Source organism: Bactrocera dorsalis, chromosome 2 (genome assembly GCF_023373825.1).
Source record: "Bactrocera dorsalis isolate Fly_Bdor chromosome 2, ASM2337382v1, whole genome shotgun sequence".
NCBI lineage: Eukaryota > Metazoa > Arthropoda > Insecta > Diptera > Tephritidae > Bactrocera > Bactrocera dorsalis.
Window position 1 is genome coordinate 65149346 of NC_064304.1, and position 25998 is coordinate 65175343.

Sequence of the window (25998 nt, forward strand, 5' to 3'; positions counted from 1 at the left end):
CAACAATCACCATCCGGTCCCGTAGCGCAACCCGTAGCATTACACCGATTTCGGAAGACGAAACGATGTCACGATGCATTCAACCTTTCAAGTCGACCCTTCCCACTATTCGCGAGGAAAAGGAACGTGATGATCACACAACCCGAAGAACGATCTCACATAAGAGAAAAAATACGTCATCCCGTCATGTCGCTTGCGGCATATGCAAAAAAGACCACCGTCTAGTGACTTTCGCTACGTACTCGGGATACAATATAAGCAAAAAATACGAAGCAGTAATAAAACACCACTACTGCGTTAATTGCTTAGCCAGGTCGCACAAGACAGAAGGATGCACAAGCAAAAATCGATGTTCCACTTGTCATGAGAAACATCATTCATCCCTACACGGACATCCGAGGCTATACCCGGCAACCGTGCAAATATTGTTGAGAAACATCCACTTGCGATAGAGACCCGACTACCATCCCTACTGGATAAGCAGACCCTATTACCCACACTGAAGATCCGTTTAAGATGCGATGGCGAATGGTATAAAGTTCGAGCCCTACCCTAAAAATTACAAATATAGCGGCCGAACTCGTTAAAAAATTAAAACTGCCAATTACATACCTCAACACTTATCGTATTTGTAGCATCAAAATTAGCTCAAGTAATGATACAAAGTTTTGTTTGGAATGTAACGCAGTTATAACACACAAGTTACCCAAAAAACCATTTGAGCGAGACTTAAGTGACGATGTGCAAATGCGCTTCGAACACTTAGTTCTCGCTGACCCTCAATTCCATAGTAACAAAGAAATAACGTTGGAGATTGGAGCGGATATCTACCCACAGATTATTAGAAGTGGACTTTTCAAACCCGACAATTGTACAGTGGTAGCGCAGAATACAGCATTTGGCTGGACCCTTACTGGCACCATCTAACCCCAAGTATACTTCTGATAATTACTCTATTTCATTTCAAAACTTTCAATATATGTTACCCTACTAATACTCAATTATTTCGCAGATTCTGCAAAGTGGCCGGGATGTTTAATCCAAACAAATACTCCTCTGCATTACTCCCACAAATTACATAAAGTAATACAGGCGTAATGCAGAGGAATGTCAACCGCCCCAACTTCACGCAACAGGAGGAGAAACAAAAAGAGACGATTTTTCCCGCGTTTTTTACCAAAAAGTTATTATCCCGCCAACACACAAGCGATATAGGAGTGAACAACACAAGCGATATACAAGCGAACGGAGACATATATATAATCAGTGAATCAGCAAGTGAACCACAAGAAGTGAAAATATTTGAAGTGAACAATATTCGTACAAGGTACACGTCAAATACAATTTATTACCACACAAACAACACGGATACTTCCTGAGTTTCAACCATCATCGAATTTAATCTTCAAGCACCCACAACGAGGGAATAAACCCAACACGCAACAAGGAGTTAAATATAATTCAATTACAACAATACGTATGTATGTATATTAATCTGAAATTTAACAATAGCCACTAAGAAAGTACGCACCTTTAATCAATCTTGGATACACACACACACATTTATATACATATATATCGTATATACCCTAATTCATATTAAAGTGAAGTTTATAACGTTAAAACTAAACGAATATCTTTTAATTAAACGAAATCGGCCCCATCCGTCGACATATCCCGACACATATAATTTCGTTTTTTTTTAACAAATCTTATGCCGAATATCTAGATCAGTGGATGAGTTATATAGCTATGTATGTATATATTATATGTACATATCGCTCATTTGCTGCAAGACCGGCATAAGTCAAAAAAATCGATTCGCCAGAAAACGCGTTTAAAGTTTTCAACTTACTACAACCTTACACGGTGACTCCAACCTTACACCTCTTCTCAAGCGGAGCATATAAGAGGTATTCATATGAATTTGTCACTCAACATGAAGTATGATATAATGAACAATTCTGCAGCATTAACTCAAAAATCACGTTTTTTGAATTATGCCGGTCTTGCAGCAAATGAGCGATATGTATATACAAAGTTGCTTGAATTCGGATCGTCTGGTTGACAATTTACATCTTAAGGTATTTCCCCGGCATTAATTCCTCCAAGTTGCAATGATATAGTTACATAATAGCCCTATATAATCGAACTCTTGATTCTAACTTAGTCTTACTCTTATATTTACTTACCTAAGCTTACTCTTATTTAAACTACTCCCACTCACACTTTACATACTTTCTCTCACTCTACACCCACACGTTCGCTCCCACACTAAACATACATACAACATATTCCCGAACATACATTAATACCTCTACTTTCTCCTACACTCATTAATATTACTGTAAAATAGTTAAACTTTTAGCTAATAAGAATTTTTGTAAAGAGTCAGTTGAATAAAGACACTTCAAAGAAGTAAACATTCAACATCGTTTCTGGCGCAGTCAATTGCGAACCTCACACGCACTGCAAATTTAAAATAAAAAGTTTTTGGGAAAATATTTAAAATAAAAAGTTTTGGAAAAAAATTAAAAATAAAAAGTTAAAAAAAAAATTAAATAAAAAGTTAATTACACAAAAGACAAAACGTTCGAAAATAATACTTGTTTTAAAATAAAACTTGTTGTGATTAACGTGACTCGAAAAGAGGAAAGCTGAAGAACATATGTTCGGAAAGAAACTTTAAGAAAAATAAATTACTTTTAAAAAAATTAAAAGTATGGAAAAAGACAAAATGTTTCCATAAGAACTTCTGTTATATTGAAATCCAAAAGAAATTAAAATTTTTTTTTTTCGATACAATTGTAAGAAAAGAAAAAAACTGTAATCAAGAAGCCGTTTCAAAAAACAGTAAATAATCCGTTTTAAAGAGAAATCATTCTACGAGTATTTGAATAATTTTTGGCACTCAAAGAGAGCTTACGGCAGAACAGAAATAAAAGTAACCAAATCAAAATTAACCAATAAAAAACAACGAATAAAAAGCAGGAACAACAAGAGAGGTATTGAAGTTATTACACGACAACGAAGGCAGTAAGAAAAAATGAAACAGCAAAAACAAATCAGAGCAGTACAACCAGCGTTTGAAAAACTACGCTACTCACGCTACAGCATAGCCTTAGCATAACAATGTAAAAGAAGTGCTCTACTCTGCTCCGAGTTTTGTTAGGTAAAAAACTATAGCTGGAGCGGTAGAAAAAAATTAAATTCTGCGCTATGCTCTGGCGTAGCAGTAGCAAAAAATTGGGAGCGGTAGCACAGCAGAGCTAATGAAAATTTTCATGTGCTACAACTCCCGCATATGTTTGTTGTTTTTTTTCTTTTCTTTGCTATTCTCTGTCGTAATATTTGAATTAATTGAATAATTCAAACAAAAAAATGTTATGCAAATCATTTTGGCACTTGTTGCGTCAAGTGACTTTATAAATCTAAAATCAAATATATTAAGAAATATATTAATAAAGTCAATTAGATAATAATTGAATAAATTATATATATTTTTTTATTATGTAAAATATTTACCATTTTTATATTACCAAAAACATCATCTATTCCAATTGCATTACAATACTCAATTACTATGAATTTTCGAAATTAATTTTAACTACATTACTTTCGCCTTTTTTATATACATTAGGGTGTTTTTTTTTAACTATTAATTTTTTTCAGTCCCGTCACGAAATTTCCTTGGAAATATCATACAAAAAGGCGTATGTATGTATGTATGTTTTAGAATATTTGAGAGACACTGTAGGAAGGCGACAGTAAGTTTAAGCAGCTCACCAAAAATATGCAACATCTTTATAAAACTAGTTTTGGCGACATTTGAGTAGCATATGTATATACTGAAATATAAAGAAAGTATACCATATACTTACATATGTACATATATAAGTATAACCGCGCACCAGAAGAAATAATATCAGTAGTAAAAAATCGAGAAGCAACTGTAGTAGAAAACTCCTTTTTTAATACGCTTTTATTAGCTTCACTTGTATGTATGTATGTATACATTAGGGTGTTTTTTTTTAACTATTAATTTTTTTCAGTCCCGTCACGAAATTTCCTTGGAAATATCATACAAAAAGGCGTATGTATGTATGTATGTATGTATGCTTGTAACTTTTTTAAGTGGTACTGAAACGTAGAATATTTGAGAGACACTGTAGGAAGGCGACAGTAAGTTTAAGCAGCTCACCAAAAATATGCAACATCTTTATAAAACTAGTTTTGGCGACATTTGAGTAGCATATGTATATACTGAAATATAAAGAAAGTATACTTTATAAAGATACATATACTTACATATGTACATATATAAGTATAACCGCGCACCAGAAGAAATAATATCAAATAATGCAAAACATGTGACTTTTAGGTAATAAAAAAATTAATACTTATAATAAAATTTTTGTAGTAAAAAAAAATTCAGATACTAGTTTTCAAAATGCCTGCGAGAAGCAACTGTAGTAGAAAACTCCTTTTTTAATACGCTTTTATTAGCTTCACTTGTATGTATGTATGTATGTATGTTTGTAACTTTTTTAAGTGGTACTGAAACGTGGAATATTTGAGCGACACTGTAGGAAGGCAATAGTAAGTTTAAGCAGCTCACCAAAAAGATGCGCTTAAAAGTATGCAAAATCTATATAAAACTAGTTTTAGTGACATTTAAATAGCATACTGATTTGAGCGTCGACCGGTTATAAGATGCAAGGTTGTACAGTAGAACATGCAGTAATTTATCTGGTCTCTCGACTGTTTGCTGCTGAACAAGCTTATGTAGCACTTATGTCGGTATTCTGCGTGAGACGATTGTCTCATGTCTCTAATAGTGACTATAGTAATTTAGTGATTCTGTTAGTCAGGAGTCTCATTTTGGTATTCTGGCAAATAGAGTATACTACTTTACAGTATACTACTATACTGTAACTGCCAGAATACCAAAATGAGACTCCTGACTAACAGAATCACTAAATTACTATAGTCACTATTAGAGACATGAGACAATCGTCTCACGCAGAATACCGACATTAGTCGTTGTAGATCTTTGGACTGTATTCGAATTGAAGAACTGGACTGTTCAAAGTTGACAGGTAAAACCCCATGTAACAGTGAAGCTTTAGAAGAAATGATTCGATTATAAGTAATAATTCGTAAAGTCGTCAATAGAACTTGGTCGCAAATAATGTAACAATTAGCCAATGAAATGTTACGAGTAGATATTAAATGCTGCCAAAGTATCGATTTACTTAACCAATACTTCATGTCATAGTTCATATTTTAACAAATTTTGAGGTTTCTCACATCAAACTAAAAAATTAAAAATAAATATAGTTTAAAAAAAACTAAAAAAACACGCTTTTAAAGCATATCAAACTAAAAAGTGAAAAATAATTCTTTGTATAAACTAACAATAATAATGAAGGATTTCCTTATTGTGAGAAAAGCGTGGGCTGCTTTGTGACATATTTTTCATATATCGAGCATGCCACGCTTTTCTCACAATAATGCAATCCTTCATTATTATTGTTAGTTTATACAAAGAATTATTTTTCACTTTTTAGTTTGATATGCTTTAAAAGCGTGTTTTTTTAGTTTTTTTTTAACTATATTTATTTATCTTTAAATTCCTACAGATCAGAGGTATTTTAAGGCATCACTTGACTTTAGACGCATGTTTCTCAGAATTGTTCACTCTACAAAAGTGGCCAGAGCAACAAAGTCGAAACTCACACCGGCGAGGTATTACGGGGCTTTAAACTTGTTTTTTCCAAGAAATTCGCATTCGCTCGAAATGTGAAGAAGAAGTGTGAACAATTCATCACCTAGTGAAAGCAATGCTAGGATTGCTTTAAACTCATTTAAATATGGTTTACCCGATCCTGTCAAAAGCATTATTGTAAGCAGGAATCCAAAAACTTTAAAAGACGCATATGAAATTATAAAATCAAATGGTTACTTGAACTATAAACATCACCAAACCGCTCATGGAAAGAATAACTGTGAACATAATGTTAATAACATGAATTTTTCTTATCATAGGCAACATAATAATTATAACAGAGAAGCTAATATGAGCAATTATGTTAATCAACTGAATAGTCAGCAATTTAATTACAGCAATAGAGCAAACGATACATTTAGTCAACAGCATACACAACAGAACAACAACAAAAACATTAATAACAATCAGCGACAAAATAACTCAAACAGTGCAACACTAAACTCTTCTACTCAACCCAGTTTTAATAGCAATTACAGCAGCCAAACATACAGAACTAATCGCAGCTCGAGTAGTTTTTTTAATCAGAATCTTCTTCTTAATTGGCGTAGACACCGCTTAGCCGATTATAGCCGAATTTTCATTGGGTGTTTTTTTTACGTGGCGGGTCCCAGACCTAGCGCACAACCTATGTAGGGGATGTTTCGCCTTCTCACTTTAGCTCGCCTTAAAACGGATGTTCTTAGGCTACCCAGAGAATACTTGGCCAAAGACCGGAAGTCGTGAGCTGCTTGAGCCATATGTAAAAGAATCGTTTCTGGCCACTCCCAAGTGAATGGCGATCAGAGAACTTTCCTCACTTGCGTGAACTTCTACACATGACCCCATCCTCCCTACACATGACCCCATCCTTTTAATCAGAATAATAATAACAATAATGAAACGACTGTTGTAGAGCCTATGGAAATAGGAGTCAATGAAAACGAACAAAATTTTCAATTAGAGGGCCAAGGAAGTTACCCTATATAACAGTTGAAACAAACGTGAGAAAACTTAAGTTCATAATAGATACAGGTGCATAATTTAGTATCATAAACCCAAATATTTGTAATCCCAAATGGAGAATAAAATCACGTTCTATTACTTTAAAAGTTGTAAATCGAACTGTTACTATAGACGTACAGTATAGCTTTCCATTGTTTAAAGAATTTCATAAACCAAATTTTAATGTTAATTTCCTAGAATTTAAATTTCATAACTACATACATTGATGGTCTAATAGATAACAATATATTGCTTAATTTGAGTTGTAAAATCGACTACGAGAATAGAGTTTTAATAACAAAAGATGCAACATTACCAATTTATTTTTGCGAAGAAGAAGAATTAATAGTAGATGATTATCAAAAAAATAAACATTTGGAAATATTTATTAATGAAGAAAAAGAAATAGTAGAACATTCGTCACTTAGTATATTTCCTAATCATTTAAATTCTAAAGATCAAGAAATTTTAAAGATTGTTGTAAATAAGCTTAAAGATATTTTTTAAAAAGATGGTGAAAACTTACCTTTCAGTAGTGAAATTCGTCATCGAATGAATACAAAAACTGACACTCCTATATATAGTAAACTGTATAGGTACCCAGTCATACATCGGGCAGAAGTGGACAGACAAATACAGGAAATGCTAGCGAAAATGTTATATCTGCGAGTTGTAGTCCTTACAATTCCACATTATGGGTTGTGCCCAAAAAACCAGATAACAGTGGTAAGCAAAAATGGCGAATTGTAATTGACTACAGAAAACTAAATGAACAAACAATAGACGACAAGTTCCCACTTCCAAATATAGAAGATTTATTTGATAAGTTCGGAAAATGCTGTTATTTCAGCACAATTGATCTTGTTAAGGGATTCCACCAGATTGAGGTGCACCCCGATGATAGGGCTAAAACAGCTTTTTCAATTGCAAGTGGACATTACGAATTTAATCGTATGCCATTTGGTCTTAAAACAGCCCCTGCAACATTTCAACGATTAATAAATCATGTATTAAGAGATCATATAAATAAAATTTACGTTGTATACCTAGATGATATTTTGATATTTTCCACAAGTTTTCAGGAACACATAGAGTCCATTGAAAAAATATTTAGCACTTTACGAGATACAAATTTAAAGATACAAATAGATAAATGTCATTTTGCTGCATTGACCACAAAATTTTTAGGACACCTTGTAACAGGTGAAGGTTTTAAACCTGATCCCTCAAAAATTGAAGCAATAAACAGAATGCATAACATAACAAACATAAAGGAAATCAAATGATTTTTAGGAATCACCGGTTGTTACCGCAAATTTATGCGAGACTATGCGAAAGTTGCATTCCCCATGGTTCGTTTTTTAAAACAAAATGCTGTATTGGATTATAGAAGCCAAGAATTCCTAAATTCATTTGAAACGTTAAAAAAACTTATTACTAGTGAGCCAGCCGACCATTAGTTTGGCTACATAATTTTAGAGAACCAAATATGAAACTACAAAGGTGGAAAATCCTACTTAATGAGTACGACTTTGATATATCACATATTAAAAGCAAAGATACCACAGTCGCTGATGTTCTAAGTAGATACTGTGTAAAAGATGAAGTTAAACATTTAGGAAATGTGAATATTTTTAATAGCCATTTACGTGAAGAAAACCAAGTTAATAGAGAAAGTGATAAACGAGTTGACATTGTCAACAGCTGCTACAATACATAGCGCATTTGAAGATAACTTGGATTATATATTTATTACAGAAAAAGCAATCAATTATTACAAAAATCAAATATACTTAAGTTATGGAGAGAAAGAAAAATGTGTAATAAAAATTGTAAACAAAAAGTTTCAAAATCACGTAGAAATTATTACTTGCATGTTTTGGTGATACCCCTTGGGCTAAAAAAGCAACAAGCAGTGTTGACGCCGCCCCCGCCAAATTTCTTTGCCACGTCTGTATCGGCAGAGCAATCTTTTCTTTTTCTCTTTTCGAAGTTTTTTCGAAGTTTTAATTCGCGCGCAACTAAACACTTACTAAAAGTTGCGCGCTCTCTTCTTTTGCGACAACGCTGCGATACAGACGTAGGTAAGTGTGGTTCCAAATTTTTATAATTAAATTATATATATTATATGAAATTTTTGGTTTTTTATTTAATACTCCTGTGGAATCATTTGCGCCGACCGTTTCTCCACGGCCAACCACATCTTGGAACGAGCGAGCACCGTGCTCCACCACCCGAAGTATCATTGGTCCTTCGAGCCGGATAACAGGTAACAAGTGAATTTTATTTAAAGTGAAAGTGCATAATTTGCCCGCTTTAGCAACTCGCAAGTTACAGCCAAACATATTTTGGATTTGTGCTCTGCAAGCTATAAGGCAATAGATTGGTTAATTTGTGCATCATTTATGTACAAAAACCATTGTGCTGTGTGAAGTGGAGACCAAAACTTATTTTTGGCACTCTACCCACAAAATCAACGCACAAGATTTTAGGTAGTATTGTACTTCATTTAAGTACAACAACAAATACACCTGGCAAATGCACTTATTTCACTTTGCAAAAAAACGCATACTCTGTTATTCGAGAAAATATTATAAATTTCTTGGACGCACAAAATCGTCTGGAGCGTCAAAATCTCTCTCGGTTTTTTGGCTTTTCTTATAGTCAATTTGAGTCTAGTCGCTCAACTCTGCCTTTCCATATATTGGTCGAATAGCAATAAAGGCAAGCAGCAATAACGCAGCTGCAGTTTCGCGAGTGCCAAAACAAAAAAAAATATATACAAAATTACAAGTGAAGTGAGCGATACGAAAAATTAGGAAAAGTGAAGTGAGCGAAGGCAACAAAGCCAAACAGCTAAGACAAGCAGCAAAGTGAGAGCAGCAAAGAAGAGCAGCCGAGGCCAAGCAGCAAAGGCAAAGCAGCACAGGCCAAGCAGCAAAATTGAGAGCGGCATACCAGCATAGGCAAAGCAGCAGAGGCAAGGCAGCTCAGCAGCCATTCCAGAAGGACAGCAACAAGCGGAATAGTGCAGTGATAAATTAGAATAACCCAGTGAACAAAAGTGAAAGTGAATAAAATCAAATAAGTGCTTGTTAATTTATTCAATTATTTGCATTGTATTTGTACATTTCAATAAAACAATTAAGCACAAATTCATTTTCTTTGTGTACATAGTCGTGCAAGTGCATTGGGTCGATTACCCAGCAAGCACAGTCAAATTAAAATTGGGAAAATTATTTTGAGAAAATACTTCACTAAATTTGCAAGTGCAAGAACAAGTGCATTGGGCCGATTACCCAGCAAGCACATTCGAATTAAATTTGAGAAAAATATTTTGGAAAAAATACTTCACTAAATTTATTACTTTTTTTGTTCGTTCGAAAATTCACTCTTCACTAAGAAACAACGCACTACTAATTTATAACTTGTCCGGATTGGTTATAACTTTTGAACTTTTGCAACATATTTGCAAATATTTTTAAATTTCAATTTCAAGTTTTACATCCGATTTTGTGCAACATTTTTGCAGTTCCGGTTCAACTTTCGAACATAATGGAATCCATCAGAGCCTTTACCGCAGCTGCAGACGCTCTACTGGAGTTTGAGGAGTCTTTTACTCCAACAGCAAACAACCAAAGTGCCTACTCTCTTGAAGTTCAACAAGCTGAAATCTCTGTGGGCAGAGGTAAAGTCAGAGTACAAGTTGTGTTTGCCAAAAGTGGATCCTTCTGACACAAGCTCTATTGACGACCTCAAACTTAAATATACAAGCTGTTACCACGCTTATGTGTGTTGCGCGGCCTTGATGGGCGAACACATCCACAACCTCACGGCGTTCAACCAAAGCCCTACTTCAAATTCGACAGTTATTCAACCTGATCGGTTACAACAAACTGTAGAACCCGTGAGGTATTCTATCAATTTACCGCCATGTGATACCGAAATATTTCATGGCGATGTTTTACAATGGCCCTCTTTTAGGGATTTATTTGCCGCTATATATGGGAATAACCCAAGGCTATCTCCGGTAGAAAAGTTATTCCATTTGAATCAAAAAACGCGAGGTGAAGCAAAATCTATTGTTTCGAAAGCGCCACTGACGAATGACGGATTCGCATTGGCTTGGAACAATTTGTTGTGTAGGTATCAAAACAAGCGAGTGCTTGTCAACACACAATTTAATTTGCTATTCAAGCTTCCGCACATTTCTACAGAATCTGAGACCGAACTCAGAAATTTACAGCGGGAAATAAATAGCTGCATTTCAGCTTTACAAATACATGGCACCAATACAGATAGCTGGGATGCCATATTCACGTATGTATTTGTGTTCTATCCGACTACCGGACTATACGCTGTCGCTTTGGGAACAATCTCTGGATTCGGATGCAGAGATCTCAAAATGGGTTGAGTTAGACAAGATTCTAACCAAACGGGTTAAAACGCTTGAGAGAGTATCAAATCTCAAAGGCGAGTTAGATACTCAACCCAAAATTAGGTCGGCTGATGGTGAAGATCGGACACCAACCTTGCAGTGAAGGATTGGATCTAAACCCATCAATGCCCATCACGCCAAGACAAACAATATCAAATGTAAACTGTGCTCATCTCAATCGCACATTTTGAAAACTTGTCAAAGATTTATTGAGATGCAGCCTAATGCACGATTAAATGCTTTCAGAAAACTCCACGTCTGCCTAAACTGTTTATCAGACTCACATGAAGTCAAAAATTGTAAAAGTATGTTAAATTGTAATAAATGTAAACAGAGACATCACTCTATGATTCACCGGGATCAGAGTGAGGGAATAGCTCAGATATCTGACAGCACAGACACTACTGAGATTTCTACTAAATCTCATGTGGCCTCTATTAAGGCCAATGTTTCAAATGTGCCTACCAGCCGAAGCATGCTCTTAGGTACAGCGATGGTGACCATATGTCACAACGAGAGCATCTTCACTGTCAGAGCCCTGATTGATTCGGGATCTGAAGCAACCTTCGTAAGCAAAAGTCTACAAAAACGCTTAAATCTGACAAGCAAAAAGGTCAGCGCCCGAGTTTCAGGGCTGAATAATACATTATCAGGACGAGTTCAATCGGTATGCTCGATTACAATTGGCTCGTCCCGTAACAAAAGTTTAAGACTAGAAGCGGAAGCGTTGGTACTGCCAAAATTGACTGGACTGCTTCCATCCAGATCAATAAACCCTTCAATTGTCAAAAGGTTACCTAATATCCCCTTGGCGGATAATAATTTCCATACGAGTCAAAGGGTTGACTTGTTGATTGGAGCGGATCTTTACCCTAAAATCATACTAAACGGGGTAAAATCGAAAATCTTCGGATCCCTCGTTGCAGAACGTACGGTGTTCGGCTAGGTTTTAACAGGTTCCGTTCCCTCCGAAGAAACAAAAACAAATGGCAAAGGCGACAGACAAAATTCAACAATAACACAAAATCATTTTTGTAAAGTAAATAATACTAATTTTATATTTACACAACAGAAACAACATCAGCAGAAGTACCAGCTACAACGGGATCAAAGTAACGATGATGGCGAAACAAATGATGCGCCCGGCTCATCGAATCACACCGATACGCATGGTAGCGTCGGTGTGCCGACACTGCCTGCAGCAGCGCTATCTCTGTCAGCAACATCTGTAGGCAGCACACCGCCGAGCAGCGCTGAAGCGACAAATACCAATAGTTTCGCTTATTACACGGGCGGCGCTAAAACGGTGGCAGCAACGGCTGTCACAGCTGCAACGCACCAACATACTGTCGCAGCAACGCCACGACTACCACCCCCATCATCGTTGCCGCCATCATCAGATGTGGCGGCCTTATCAGCAACAGCGCACTATCCACCACCGGATGCCTTTCACCACCAGCAGATGCAGCTACAGCTACAACAACAATACGAGCAGCGTTATCAACTGCGAGCAGCCTATTATCACCAGCAACAGCAGGCGCCGCCGTCGCAATTACAGCAAGAAGACCAATCAGCAACGTACGTGACGTCACAACAGCCGTCTACACAATACCAACATGCGGCGGCCACAACAACAACAGTAAATCAACATGCAGCGCGCAGAAACAGACGAGCAACGCAGTCGACAGCCACACACCACACAACGAACACATCACAAACAGCAACAACAACACAGCAGCAGCAATGGCGCACGCGTTGACACACGACACACAGCAACAACAACAACCGTGTCAACGGGCGTCATCAGTCACTCAAAGCTCTGACCAACGACGTCTCTCCTACATACCACATGCCCAAGATCGAGCCAGACTCGAGTCGTCTCGCCGACTTCGGCATGCTGGTAACTTCCTTTCGGATTGGCGGCATGGCAACGATCGACTGAGACTCGATTCATCTCAGCGGCATTTCCCGGACCGAACTAGACTCGATTCGTCTCGTCGGCCACCCCATCTGCAAAGAAGACGTGGAAGAGAAAGTGCAGGGGCCAGTTAGTTAAGTTAGTTTTAAGTAATTTATTGTAAACTGCATTTGCAGTAATCCTGCAAGGCGGGGAGAATGTTGACGCCGCCCCCGCCAAATTTCTTTGCCACGTCTGTATCGGCAGAGCAATCTTTTCTTTTTCTCTTTTCGAAGTTTTTTCGAAGTTTTAATTCGCGCGCAACTAAACACTTACTAAAAGTTGCGCGCTCTCTTCTTTTGCGACAACGCTGCGATACAGACGTAGGTAAGTGTGGTTCCAAATTTTTATAATTAAATTATATATATTATATGAAACTTTTGGTTTTATTTATATATTTAACATTTGTGGAATAATTGCGCCAACCGTTTCCCCACGGCCAACCACATCATTGGGACGAACGAGCACCGTGCTCCACCACCCGAATTATCAAGCAGGATCGCCTATAATAAATAAGCAAAGGCGAGCAAAAAAAGAATATGCAAATACATACATACATATATACATACTATACATACATATGCACACATATAAGTAAAGGTACTCAACTGTATAAAAGATACATACATACATATGGGCATATACAAGTTAACACAAGCAGTGTTACAAGTGTTACAAACACACGCACTTTATTTCACCAATGTTAATAACCCTTAGCCAACATCCGGCACGAGCTTTTTGTTAATTTGCTTAAGAATCAAAAATATTAAACTTTTTATTTAATTGTGCCAATTCAGATTCTATGTAATTTGCTAGTGCAATTGTTACAATACAGATCGCACGTAATTCACTAATGCAATAATGTTGACACAGCTGTTTGAGCGATTTCCGATCAGTACGTAAATTCAATAACCTCTTCTCAGAATTTAGCCAGCAAACTTTCAGGTGCGTTAGCATAAATTTAGCATATAAAAGAACTAGCTATTAAGATGTAAGTCAGTTGTGAATTGACTCGGAATAAAGATGGATATACTGTCCAAATAAAATAAAATAAAAAATAAAAAATAAAAAAAATAAATAATTTTTTTTATATGTTTTCGCCCTAGAAAACATAACTGGCGCCCGAGCAGATTACAAACGAGCGTAAAGCTGTTTGTACGTAAAAACCACGTAAAGTGTAAGAAAGGATACAAAGGAGCGTAAAGCCGTCTGTATCACGCGCCGCGTAAAAATATATCAAAAATCACGTAAAGTGTAAGAAAGGATACAAAGAAGCGTAAAGCCATCTGTATCACGCGCCGTGTAAAAGTATTAAAAAAAAAAAAAAAAAAAAAAAAAAGCTTAGAAAAAAAGCTTCTTCGCTAAATATAATCATTAGCAACCGCGGCTCTAAAAACTTTTAATTCGACAAAGGCCCCTTAGTAACCTCGGTAAAAAGGAGGTACTACGTACCAGCCTACGCGATAGAAACTCATGCTGCCTAACGAGCAACATCCAGAGGAAGACATCACTAGCCCCATATCCTCGTTCACGCCAATCCCGGAAGAAGACGCAAAACGACAAATATACGGAGAAGACGAAGACACCGCCGATTTCCAGGAGACCATCAGGGAACTAAAATACAGACAACTCTACAAAACAGAAAATACATCAAGAACGTAAGCTTAAGTATTTTAAGTATTTTTATAAGAGAGAGTCCTAGGGATAGATAAAGAAAACCATGTCTAATCCTAACAACCTAATCCGTCCCTCTTCCCTTGCACCGGCTGCATCTGCAGCACCGGCGGCTCCAAATGCACCACAAAACAACCAATTAAGTATGGACGACTTAACTGCCCTAATATCGAATATAGCTTCAGACATTCTTAAGCGACAAGGACCACTAGTAGTTGAAGCAACACTGAATCCTAACAGTAGCCTATCTTCCGCAGTAGATCAGACAATTGAAGAAAGGCATCTAACAAATCTTGGGGATTTAGATAGAATACCCGACGTAGTAAAATATTTAAAAGAATTTTCCGGTTGTCCAGGTGAATTTAACTCTTGGAAAAAGAGTGTAGACCGCATTCTCAATATCTATGAGAACCAAAAGGGAACACCAAAATATTACGGTATACTTAGTGTAGTCAGAAATAAAATAGTAGGGAATGCTGATCTGGCATTAGAATCATACAACACGCCTCTTGACTGGTCAGCTATATCTAAGTGCTTAACTATGCATTATGCAGACAAACGCGATCTTTCCACTTTGGAATATCAAATGACAACCTTAATACAGGGTAACAAGACAATTTCTGAGTTTTATGAGCAAGTTTACAAACACCTTTCATTAATTTTGGACAAATTAGGATGCCTTGAAATGGGTAATGAATCCCTACGCATTATGACCCAGTCCTATAGAGATAAGGCATTAGATACCTTCATTAGAGGACTAAACGGAGACCTACCAAGACTGTTAGGCATAAAGGAACCTCGTGACCTACCACAAGCCCTTCATCTATGCTTAAGATTAGGTAACCAGAACTTTCGCACAAACCATGCAAACCACGCCAAACAGATGTACCACAATAATCGATTCTCTCCTAAAAATTATCCATCTCAAGGTCAACGCCAAATTTTTTACCCTCAATTGGCACATGTGCCACAACCACAGCAATTAGACAAGCAGGGTAGACAACAGATGCATTTCCAAAATACAAATGCTCCTCCTAGACCACCAAAACCCCAACCAAAACCTGAACCAATGGATATTGACCAAAGTATCCACTCAAGGCGAATTAATTATATGAATAGATCACCTCAAAATCACTTTCAAGGCAAGAGACCGCCTTCGCCCAATAATTTCCAACATAACAAACATCAGAGAACCTTCCACATTGATACAATGGAAGAAGAAAATGAAAAAATTGAATATGGAGAGCCTAGCGATATCCATTTTTTAGCATGATTAGCTCTTCTCTTCCTTATTTCGAAGTGAAGACGGAGAGCGGTAATATTTTAAAGTTTCTGGTAGATACTGGATCAAGTAAAAATTATGTTAAACCTGAATTAGTTGTAAAAAGAATACAAAATGAAAACCCATTTTTTGCAAGATCAATAATCGGTGATGTAAAGATTAGTGAGCATACTTACGTACAACTCTTTAATATCCCAAATAAAATAAGACTTTACCTAATGCCGTCCTTGAAGACTTTTGATGGAATATTAGGAAATGACACCCTAAAAGCACTTAATGCAATAATCTATACCAATAATAACTATATGAAGCTAGGAAACGGTTTCACTGTTTACCTTAAGCAGCTTCCTTCGCCAAGCGTAAATACAATAGATATTAAAATGCAAAACCTATCCTCCAAACAAAGTAAAGAAATGGAAAAGATTGTAAGTGTTAATTCAAAATTGTTCTCGGAACCAGACGAAAAACTTACTTACACAACAAAGGTCGTGGGACAGATCAGAACGACGACTGACTCTCCCGTTTACACACGATTCTATCCTTACCCCGCATCCCTTAGGAGCGAGGTAGAGTCACAAGTAAAAAAACTTTTAAACGATGGTATCATAAGGCCATCCAGATCACCATACAATTCACCAGTATGGATCGTACCAAAAAAGGCAGATTCAGCCGGTAACAAACAATACCGTATGGTAATTGACTATAGGAAACTAAATGCTGTCACAACCGCAGACAGATATCCTATACCCGAGATATCAGAAGTAATATCTCAGCTCGGAAATAGCAATTTCTTTTCCGTTCTTGATTTAAAAAGTGGTTTTCACCAAATTCCACTAAAAAAATCTGACATCGAAAAAACCGCGTTCTCTATTAACAACGGTAAATACGAATTTACAAGGTTACCATTTGGATTAAAAAATGCCCCATCTATCTTCCAACGAGCATTGGATGATATACTCCGGGAGCACATTGGAAAATGTTGTTATGTTTATATCGATGACATTATTATTTTCAGCAAAACTGAAGAAGAACACTTTAACCACATAAAAAGAATATTCAAAACTCTGGAAGAAGCCAATATGAAGGTTCAATTAGACAAATGTAATTTTTTTAAAAAAGAAGTAGAATTTCTCGGCTTCGTTATCACCCGGATGGTGTAAAAACAAATCCAATAAAAGTAGATGCAATTGCCAAATTTCCACAACCAGCAACCCTAAAGGAACTCCGAAGCTTCCTGGGAATGTCTGGATACTATCGCAAATTTATAAAAGACTATGCAAAATTAGCTAAACCCTTGACATCACTCTTAAGAGGGGAAGAAGGGAGAATTTCCAAAAATAAATCTCAACATGTGAAAATCACTTTGAATAAAGAAGCAGTTCAAGCCTTTAACAATATAAAAAATTCACTTATTTCTAGAGATGTTGTACTAGCATACCCTGATTACAGTAAGAAATTCGAGTTAGTAACAGACGCCTCCAACTATGCTATTGGAGCCGTCCTATCTCAAGATTCGAAACCTTTAGCGTTCATCTCCAGAACACTAAATAAAACTGAAGAGCATTATGCAGCTAACGAGAAAGAGATGTTAGCCATAATATGGGCTCTAAACACATTTCGAAACTATCTATACGGATCAGCCAAGGTACAAATTTTTACTGACCACCAGCCGCTTACATATGCGCTGAGTAACAAAAACAGTAATACAAAAATGAAAAGATGGAAAGCAGCTTTAGAAGAATATTCCTATGAATTGTTTTATAAACCAGGCAAACAGAATGTCGTTGCCGATGCATTGTCAAGAATACCAATAAAAGAGTCTAAAGTCAATACCTTGTCGATAGCAACAAACTCGGACGAGAGCTCGTCACATAATTTAATATACAGCATCGAAGTACCTATTAATGTCTTCAAAAATCAAATTTTTCTGAAGCAAGATGAAGTCTCTAGTTATCAATTCAAAATAATATTTCCCACATACCATCGTCATATTGTAACAGAACCAGACTACTCCCAACAAACTTTAATTTCGATTCTCAAAAGATATCTCAACCCGTCGGTGATAAATTGCATAAAAACTAACGAACCTGTAATGAGCAAGATTCAGCAACTGTATCCCTTACATTTTAGTAAATATCGGATCAGGTTCACACAAGTAGAAGTTAAAGATATAACTAGTGAACAAGAACAAGAAGAACTCATAATTAAAACACACAATCGTGCTCATAGAAATAGCAAGGAGAACAGGACACAAATTTTAGAAAAATATTATTTTCCCGGAATGGCAAATAAAATCAAGAAAATTATAAAGCTATGTACTACATGTAAAGAAAATAAATACGATCGTCATCCGTCAAAGCCCGAAATACAGGCTACACCTATTCCAGAATTTCCAGGTCAGATCGTTCACATAGACATATTCCTAACCAACAAGCAATTAGTTCTCACCGCTGTAGATAAATTTTCAAAATACGCTATTGCAAAAATGATACAATCAAAAGCAGCAGAAGACATTAGGCAACCATTAAGAGACATTCTTTTCTCTTTTGTGCCACAAACCATAGTAATGGACAATGAGAAATCCTTTAACTCCGAATCAATAAATTTTATGATAGAAAATGAATTTGGGATAGAAATATATAGAACCCCTCCATATACAAGCTGTTCAAACGGACAAGTAGAACGTTTTCATTCCACGCTTCAAGAAATAATGCGTTGTCTACAAGTAGAAAAAACTCATAGATCATTTCAGGAACTTTTAGAAAAATCTGTTAAGGAATATAACTATTCAGTTCATTCCACCACTGGAAAAAAACCAATAGAAACTTTCTTTGGAAGAAGAGTTAGTTCCGATCCAAAATTATTACTTGCTGATAGGCAAGAGACAATAAAGAAACTTCAGGATAAACAAATCGCTGACCTATGCTACCACAATAAAAATCGTTCACAACCAAAGCAATATTTAAAAGGAGACATAATATTCGTAAAAATTAATCGTAGATTAGGCAATAAATTATCACCTAGGTATAGAAAAGAGATTGTAGCACAAAACTATAACTCAACAATCAAAACAGAATCTGCAAAAATAGTTCATAAGAATGATATTAAGCAGTAAACGATAAATACACGTTTTCTTATTTTTGTTTTCCCCAAGGATCATGGAAAAAATAGCATTTTATTTGTTACTGACAACGACGATTATGGCTCAACAAATTGACATTCAAGACTTGACCAATAATAACGGGTATATTCCCATCAAGACGGACGAATTAAGAGTAATCGACCATTACGACAAGATCCTTCACTTCGTCAATCTGACAGCATACGACGAAACGACTTTTTTAATTTCACGTAACATCGAAGCATTAACAGCAATAACTTTCGAAGACAAACAATTATTGGATACTTTACATAAAAACTTCATTTTACTAAGAGCTAAAATAGATAATTTGCACCCACATCTTAAGACGAAACGAGGCTTAGTAAACATATTAGGTAAAGGACTGAGATTTATAGCAGGCACTATGGACAGTGAGGACGAAGAACAGGTCAATGACGCCCTTAGTAAAATTCACCAAAATAACCAAATTATGGAAAACAACATAGGTAATCTAACTTACTTTAACAACATCTTAGCAAATCAAATTAGTAACATTACGAGTCACATAAATGAGCAGCAGACCCTTATTCAGGACTACATAAATTTATTTCAAGAAAACACACAGAATAAGATAAAAACATTAGAAGACGAAGTACAATTTATAGAACAGGTGTACCGAATAGGCAATGACATATCTCTTTTGCGAGATCACATTAACGACATTGGACAAATAATTTTTTCAAGTAAGCTCGGTATAATCCCTTCGGACGTTTTAACAAAAACAGAACTAGACATAATAACTGACTTTGACAGCTACACAAATATAAAGATAGCAGTCGGCACGCAAGATCAAAACATTATAATAATCCTCCAAATTCCCCAATATTCTCCTAATATCCTTTCAAGAATAATTTTCGAACCTATTCCTAATATGAACAATAAATCTATAAAATTAAGCACTTACGAATATTTTACGGACTCGAACAACAATGTATATGACATAAATATCAAAAATAATCTTAAGAAAAACCTAAAAAGAAATTCTGATATATGTATATCGAAAATACTGAACTTTGAAGAAGCATACTGCGCTATGCAAACGTTAACAAACACTGATATAATCGAAATATTACCTGGTATATTAATTTTCAAAAATTTTTTCTCTAAATTATCTCATAATTGTAATAAAGTAGATTTAAAAATAAAAGGAACATTCCTACTTAAATTTGAAAATTGTGAAATCTTTGCTAAAAACAAAACATACTCAAACGTTAAAATAAAAATATACGACAAAATTATATTGCCAAACCTAATCACAAAAATTAGAGAAAATACGAATATAACAACTACGGAATTAAAACTAAAGAATCTGCACCTAAAGCAACTAAAACATGATGATTATATTAAGATATTATTAAACGAAAATAGAAGCACTCATGTAATTAGTTTGAGCACAGACATAGCACTTGCAATTTTTATTATTATTGTAGCAATTATTCTTATTTGTATTTTTAAATATAAGCAAAAATTTTATGTTACATCTGAAACGCTAAAAACCAATGAAAGTGAGCTAAATGGTCCATTCCTACAAATTAAAAATTCAGCACCCTAGTAATAATACCGATTGAGGACAATCGATTTAAGAGGGGAAGAGTTAACACAAGCAGTGTTACAAGTGTTACAAACACACGCACTTTATTTCACCAATGTTAATAACCCTTAGCCAACATCCGGCACGAGCTTTTTGTTAATTTGCTTAAGAATCAAAAATATTAAACTTTTTATTTAATTGTGCCAATTCAGATTCTATGTAATTTGCTAGTGCAATTGTTACAATACAGATCGCACGTAATTCACTAATGCAATAATGTTGACACAGCTGTTTGAGCGATTTCCGATCAGTACGTAAATTCAATAACCTCTTCTCAGAATTTAGCCAGCAAACTTTCAGGTGCGTTAGCATAAATTTAGCATATAAAAGAACTAGCTATTAAGATGTAAGTCAGTTGTGAATTGACTCGGAATAAAGATGGACATACTGTCCAAATAAAATAAAATAAAAAATAAAAAATAAAAAAAATAAATAATTTTTTTTATATGTTTTCGCCCTAGAAAACATAACTTACATATGTACATACAAAAAATTGATGGGCCATCAAACTTTCCGCAACAAATTTTATATTCCGAAATTAATATACATACATTCATAGACATATGGTACATACATAAGTAAACTGTATTAAGGAAAATTTTTGAAAAACTGTTGTTAAACTACCAGCCTTCAAGCTTACTTCGCGTCTCCAAACACACTACAAAAAAAAAAAAAAAAATTTTTCAAAGTCAGGTATTCCTACTTGCAAGTTCTGGTGATACCCCTTGGGCTAACAAAGAAACAAGCAGGATCGCTTTAACATATGTGACCTGGTCTACGAAAAGGGTGCTAACGTGCGAAAACTAGTTTTCTGGGAAACAGTTGTTAAAAATAAACAACTCGTTTCGTCAGTTTCTCATTAATTGTTCTCCTTTCCAGAGGCTTCAAGGACGTCCAGTAAGTGTTGTTTTTGGTCGGAATATTATTATAAAGGGTGATTTTTTAAGAGCTTGATAACTTTTTAAAAAAAAAAAACGCATAAAATTTGCAAAATCTCATCGGTTCTTTATTTGAAACGTTAGATTGGTTCATGACATTTACTTTTTGAAGATAATTTCATTTAAATGTTGACCGCGGCTGCGTCTTAGGTGGTCCATTCGGAAAGTCCAATTTTGGGCAACTTTTTCGAGCATTTCGGCCGGAATAGCCCGAATTTCTTCGGAAATGTTGTCTTCCAAAGCTGGAATAGTTGCTGGCTTATTTCTGTAGACTTTAGACTTGACGTAGCCCCACAAAAAATAGTCTAAAGGCGTTAAATCGCATGATCTTGGTGGCCAACTTACGGGTCCATTTCTTGAGATGAATTGTTGTCCGAAGTTTTCCCTCAAAATGGCCATAGAATCGCGAGCTGTGTGGCATGTAGCGCCATCTTGTTGAAACCACATGTCAACCAAGTTCAGTTCTTCCATTTTTGGCAACAAAAAGTTTGTTAGCATCGAACGATAGCGATCGCCATTCACCGTAACGTTGCGTCCAACAGCATCTTTGAAAAAATACGGTCCAATGATTCCACCAGCGTACAAACCACACCAAACAGTGCATTTTTCGGGATGCATGGGCAGTTCTTGAACGGCTTCTGGTTGCTCTTCACCCCAAATGCGGCAATTTTGCTTATTTACGTAGCCATTCAACCAGAAATGAGCCTCATCGCTGAACAAAACACGCGCGCGAAACACATTTCGAACCGAACACTGATTTTGGTAATAAAATTCAATGATTTGCAAGCGTTGCTCGTTAGTAAGTCTATTCATGATGAAATGTCAAAGCATACCGAGCATCTTTCTCTTTGACACCATGTCTGAAATCCCACGTGATCTGTCAAATACTAATGCATGAAAATCCTAACCTCAAAAAAATCACCCGTTAGTTCATCGTGTAAGTTGCTAGTGTGGAACATTTAAAAAAGTAACACTGAAGAAGTGACGTTTACTCTAATACCGCGCAGCTGCTGTTGTCTTGTTTTCATTCGTCTCTCTTTCCGGATGTTCTGTTATCACATTTGTGTAAAGCAAGGCATACATGCACCAATTATTGTATCAACTTCAACGAATTGAACAACTGATTGCTACGTATATGGGGCAGTTGTATGAGTTGAATCAACTGGTTGGATGAAAATCAAAATTTTTTGATATTTTGTGAAGTTGGTTGTGTTAGTTGGATAGTGTTTGGGTTAGTCGTGCGATTTCAAACGATTTCGGCATTTTATTTCGACTGTCGAATAGAGCGCGTCATATGTAATAAGTAAAGCAACAACTTCAACGAAGTGAATATTCAAAATGAAGTTGCCCTCAAAATTCTATTAAAAGTTGTGTCGTGTGTAGCGACAAGGACAATTTCTAGCCCAACTCAATCAACCAACTAATTGATGTGTGTATGCCTTGCATAAGTGTTTCTGTTGATTATCGTCTTCGCATTTCGCATCAAATGAAACATGAGTGTTGATGAGGAGTTCAGTGCCGTATACGGACAATATTTTCATGAAAAGGATGATGAAAACAATGAAGAGAGCGATTATGATGAAGACAAAGTATGTGTATCTCAGGCAGAAGATGATACCGAACAAACTTTTGTTAAGATTGACCTGTCTGTTGTTCAAGTAAAGGAAGAGGAGCTTGTAACAAAATTTCTTTCAAAAGATTGTTGTAATAATAAATGTCATACACTGATACCACGGGAAATGATCGAGAGTACGCGGAACAATTGTTTAGAGATGTCGAAAAATGAACTTGATTTAGTGATACTAAGTCACATTGAAGCTGGAATTATGAGTAACGAAAAGCTAGAAAGTGTATACGCAAAGCTTGCTGGGCGGATCGATCCTGAAATGCCGAAAGTTATACAACCAGCCGGTTTATCTTTGGAACGTCAGTGGTACATCTATCACAATCTTCGCAGCTTAGTTTCGGATATATCTAAAGTAGATATTGTGGCTCCATTGCCGAAAGATTTGCCATCGAAGAAACGGAAGGCAAAAACTACTGAAGATGTTCTCAAACCAGACGAGGAACCAGGTCCATCTTCCTCAGAATCAACACGTAAAAAGATCTCAAGGAAAACGACAACAAAGAAAAATACAGCATTATTATTTTTGGCCCATAATACCTTTTTCTAGTGTATAATCATGTCTTTATAGCTTATAATTCAATGTATTTTGTTCATTACAAAAAATAATATTTTTTCGTATTTTTACTCTTCTTTTTCTACATTTTTAGGGAACTTTCAAACAAGTTATGACTTTTCGGATTCTATCACGTGAATCAACTAAAAAGTGAAAATTGATTTTTTGACACCTAAGCCTCCTTTCCGTAGACCAGGTCACATACAAAGCAAAGGCAGAGGAAAAAAAACAACAACAACATAACACTGGATATTTATGTATGTGCATATATGTACATATGTATACCGCGATCTAACTATTTCTCGTTTATCTCTCTTACGTTTTCTCTCTGTCAAAATATATACCAACGTACCAATATAAAGGTTACAAATACAAACATACCTACATACTAGTAATAATATATAAAATATATTTATTACTACGGTCAACAAAATTAAACAAAAAAAAAAGAATCAAAGGAAAAGGCGTCAAAACGGAACATAGAAAAATCATCAAAGTATATGTACATGGAGGATATCCATATTCAAACATTGGAAAATTAAATAAAATTAACCAACACACATATTTACGTATGCGCATTTTTACATATATATGTACATACATGCTTATAGTATATACATACATATGTGCATACATCGGGTAATTATTGAAATTTCTTTTTCGCGCTTCTTTTGACTAACGTATGCAGATTAACGAAACATTTGCAAACATACGTACATACTTAAATGTTAACATATTTACAAACATAAAAAAAATTTTATACTTATTTAGTATTATTGTTCCGCACATTTCGCTATATTGCACATACGTATTATATAGATACATATGCATTAGGGTGGGTCGATTCCGGACTTTTTTCGATTCGGGAATTCTAATAGTGCGGAAAAGTTGCCTTAGTACTTCCTGATTCCAATGCAACTTTTTGTTTTGAGATCGGATTGCATCTTCAACCCCAACTCCGGCCTTGAAATTTCGGAAATTCGCCTAAAATCGTGAAATTGTCTACCAAGCATCTGAAATACGCATCTCATGGCAAAATGTATGAAACAAAAGTTATTTGTCACGTCATTTGCTACCGAAATGGTATACGTGATCATGGCCGTAGGACGAACCGTTCCCGAGATACGAGCGAAAAGGCGGCGCGCCACAGCGCAAGGTGAAAATCGGCTTACGGCCACACTTCTTGACGTTGATTTCGCCGAGTGCTATCACTCACATTCATTCACCTTCGCCAAAGGACATGTTCCACACAAATATTTTTTCATCGAGTTCCTTCACTCTTGTCGGAGATTGCTGAGATCTATCACTTACATTCATTTCCCTGCGCCATACGCCACGTTCGGACCGGTCTCCAAATAAATATCTTTTCATCGAGTTCCTTCACTCTTGTCGGTGATTTAGCCGAGTGCTGTCACTTATATTCTCTCAACAGAACACAGAACTCAAAATGTCTGTATGTAAATTTAAATTTAGACAGAAATGTCCTGTGTTTGGCATATATCCGTACAATCTCTCTGAGTCCCAGTTACCTACTTACCAGGATGTTCTTTTGTGTTATCAGTTTGAAAGATTTCGTATAGGGCGACTCCGAGGCGACAACTATGAACCTAGGAGTAAAGAGGTTACATAGGTTTCACACACCAGAGTTGTACAAATGCTCACCACATACCATAAGAAATTTCTGACTCTTAAAAAATGTTTTTAAGAAAGAGACGACTTTGTCTCTTCTGCCGGAAAATTATTTGACATCGCTGCTTGTAAATGCATTTATTTTTCTTCTTGCACTTGTCCAAAGGAAAGGAAAGTTCCTATCAATGAACAACCATTTCTCTTGGACCAGAGAACCAGAAGAATTAGTCGCATTGGAAGTGTTGATCTACCTGGAAATAAAATTACAAAGAAAAATGAACGTAAAGAAAAGATTTCAAAACGTCATTCAACATCAACACTTACCAAAAAAGTATCAGCTAGAACACGTGACCATTCAGATCAGCCAGACTCTCATA

General features: G+C 35.9%; 1 protein-coding gene and 1 long non-coding RNA gene across 15 annotated transcripts in view; both read right to left on the minus strand.

Annotated features, from left to right (window-relative positions):
• Positions 1-25998, minus strand: part of LOC105233125 (endothelin-converting enzyme 2) — a 789700-nt gene that overhangs the window by 705653 nt on the left and 58049 nt on the right. The gene's annotated exons all lie outside the window — the stretch shown is intronic.
• Positions 4011-5457, minus strand: LOC125776829 (uncharacterized). Its single transcript, XR_007422005.1, has 2 exons — positions 5036-5457; positions 4011-4791 (listed from the first exon to the last, which is right to left on the minus strand). It is a non-coding gene; the product is annotated as an uncharacterized LOC125776829 (long non-coding RNA).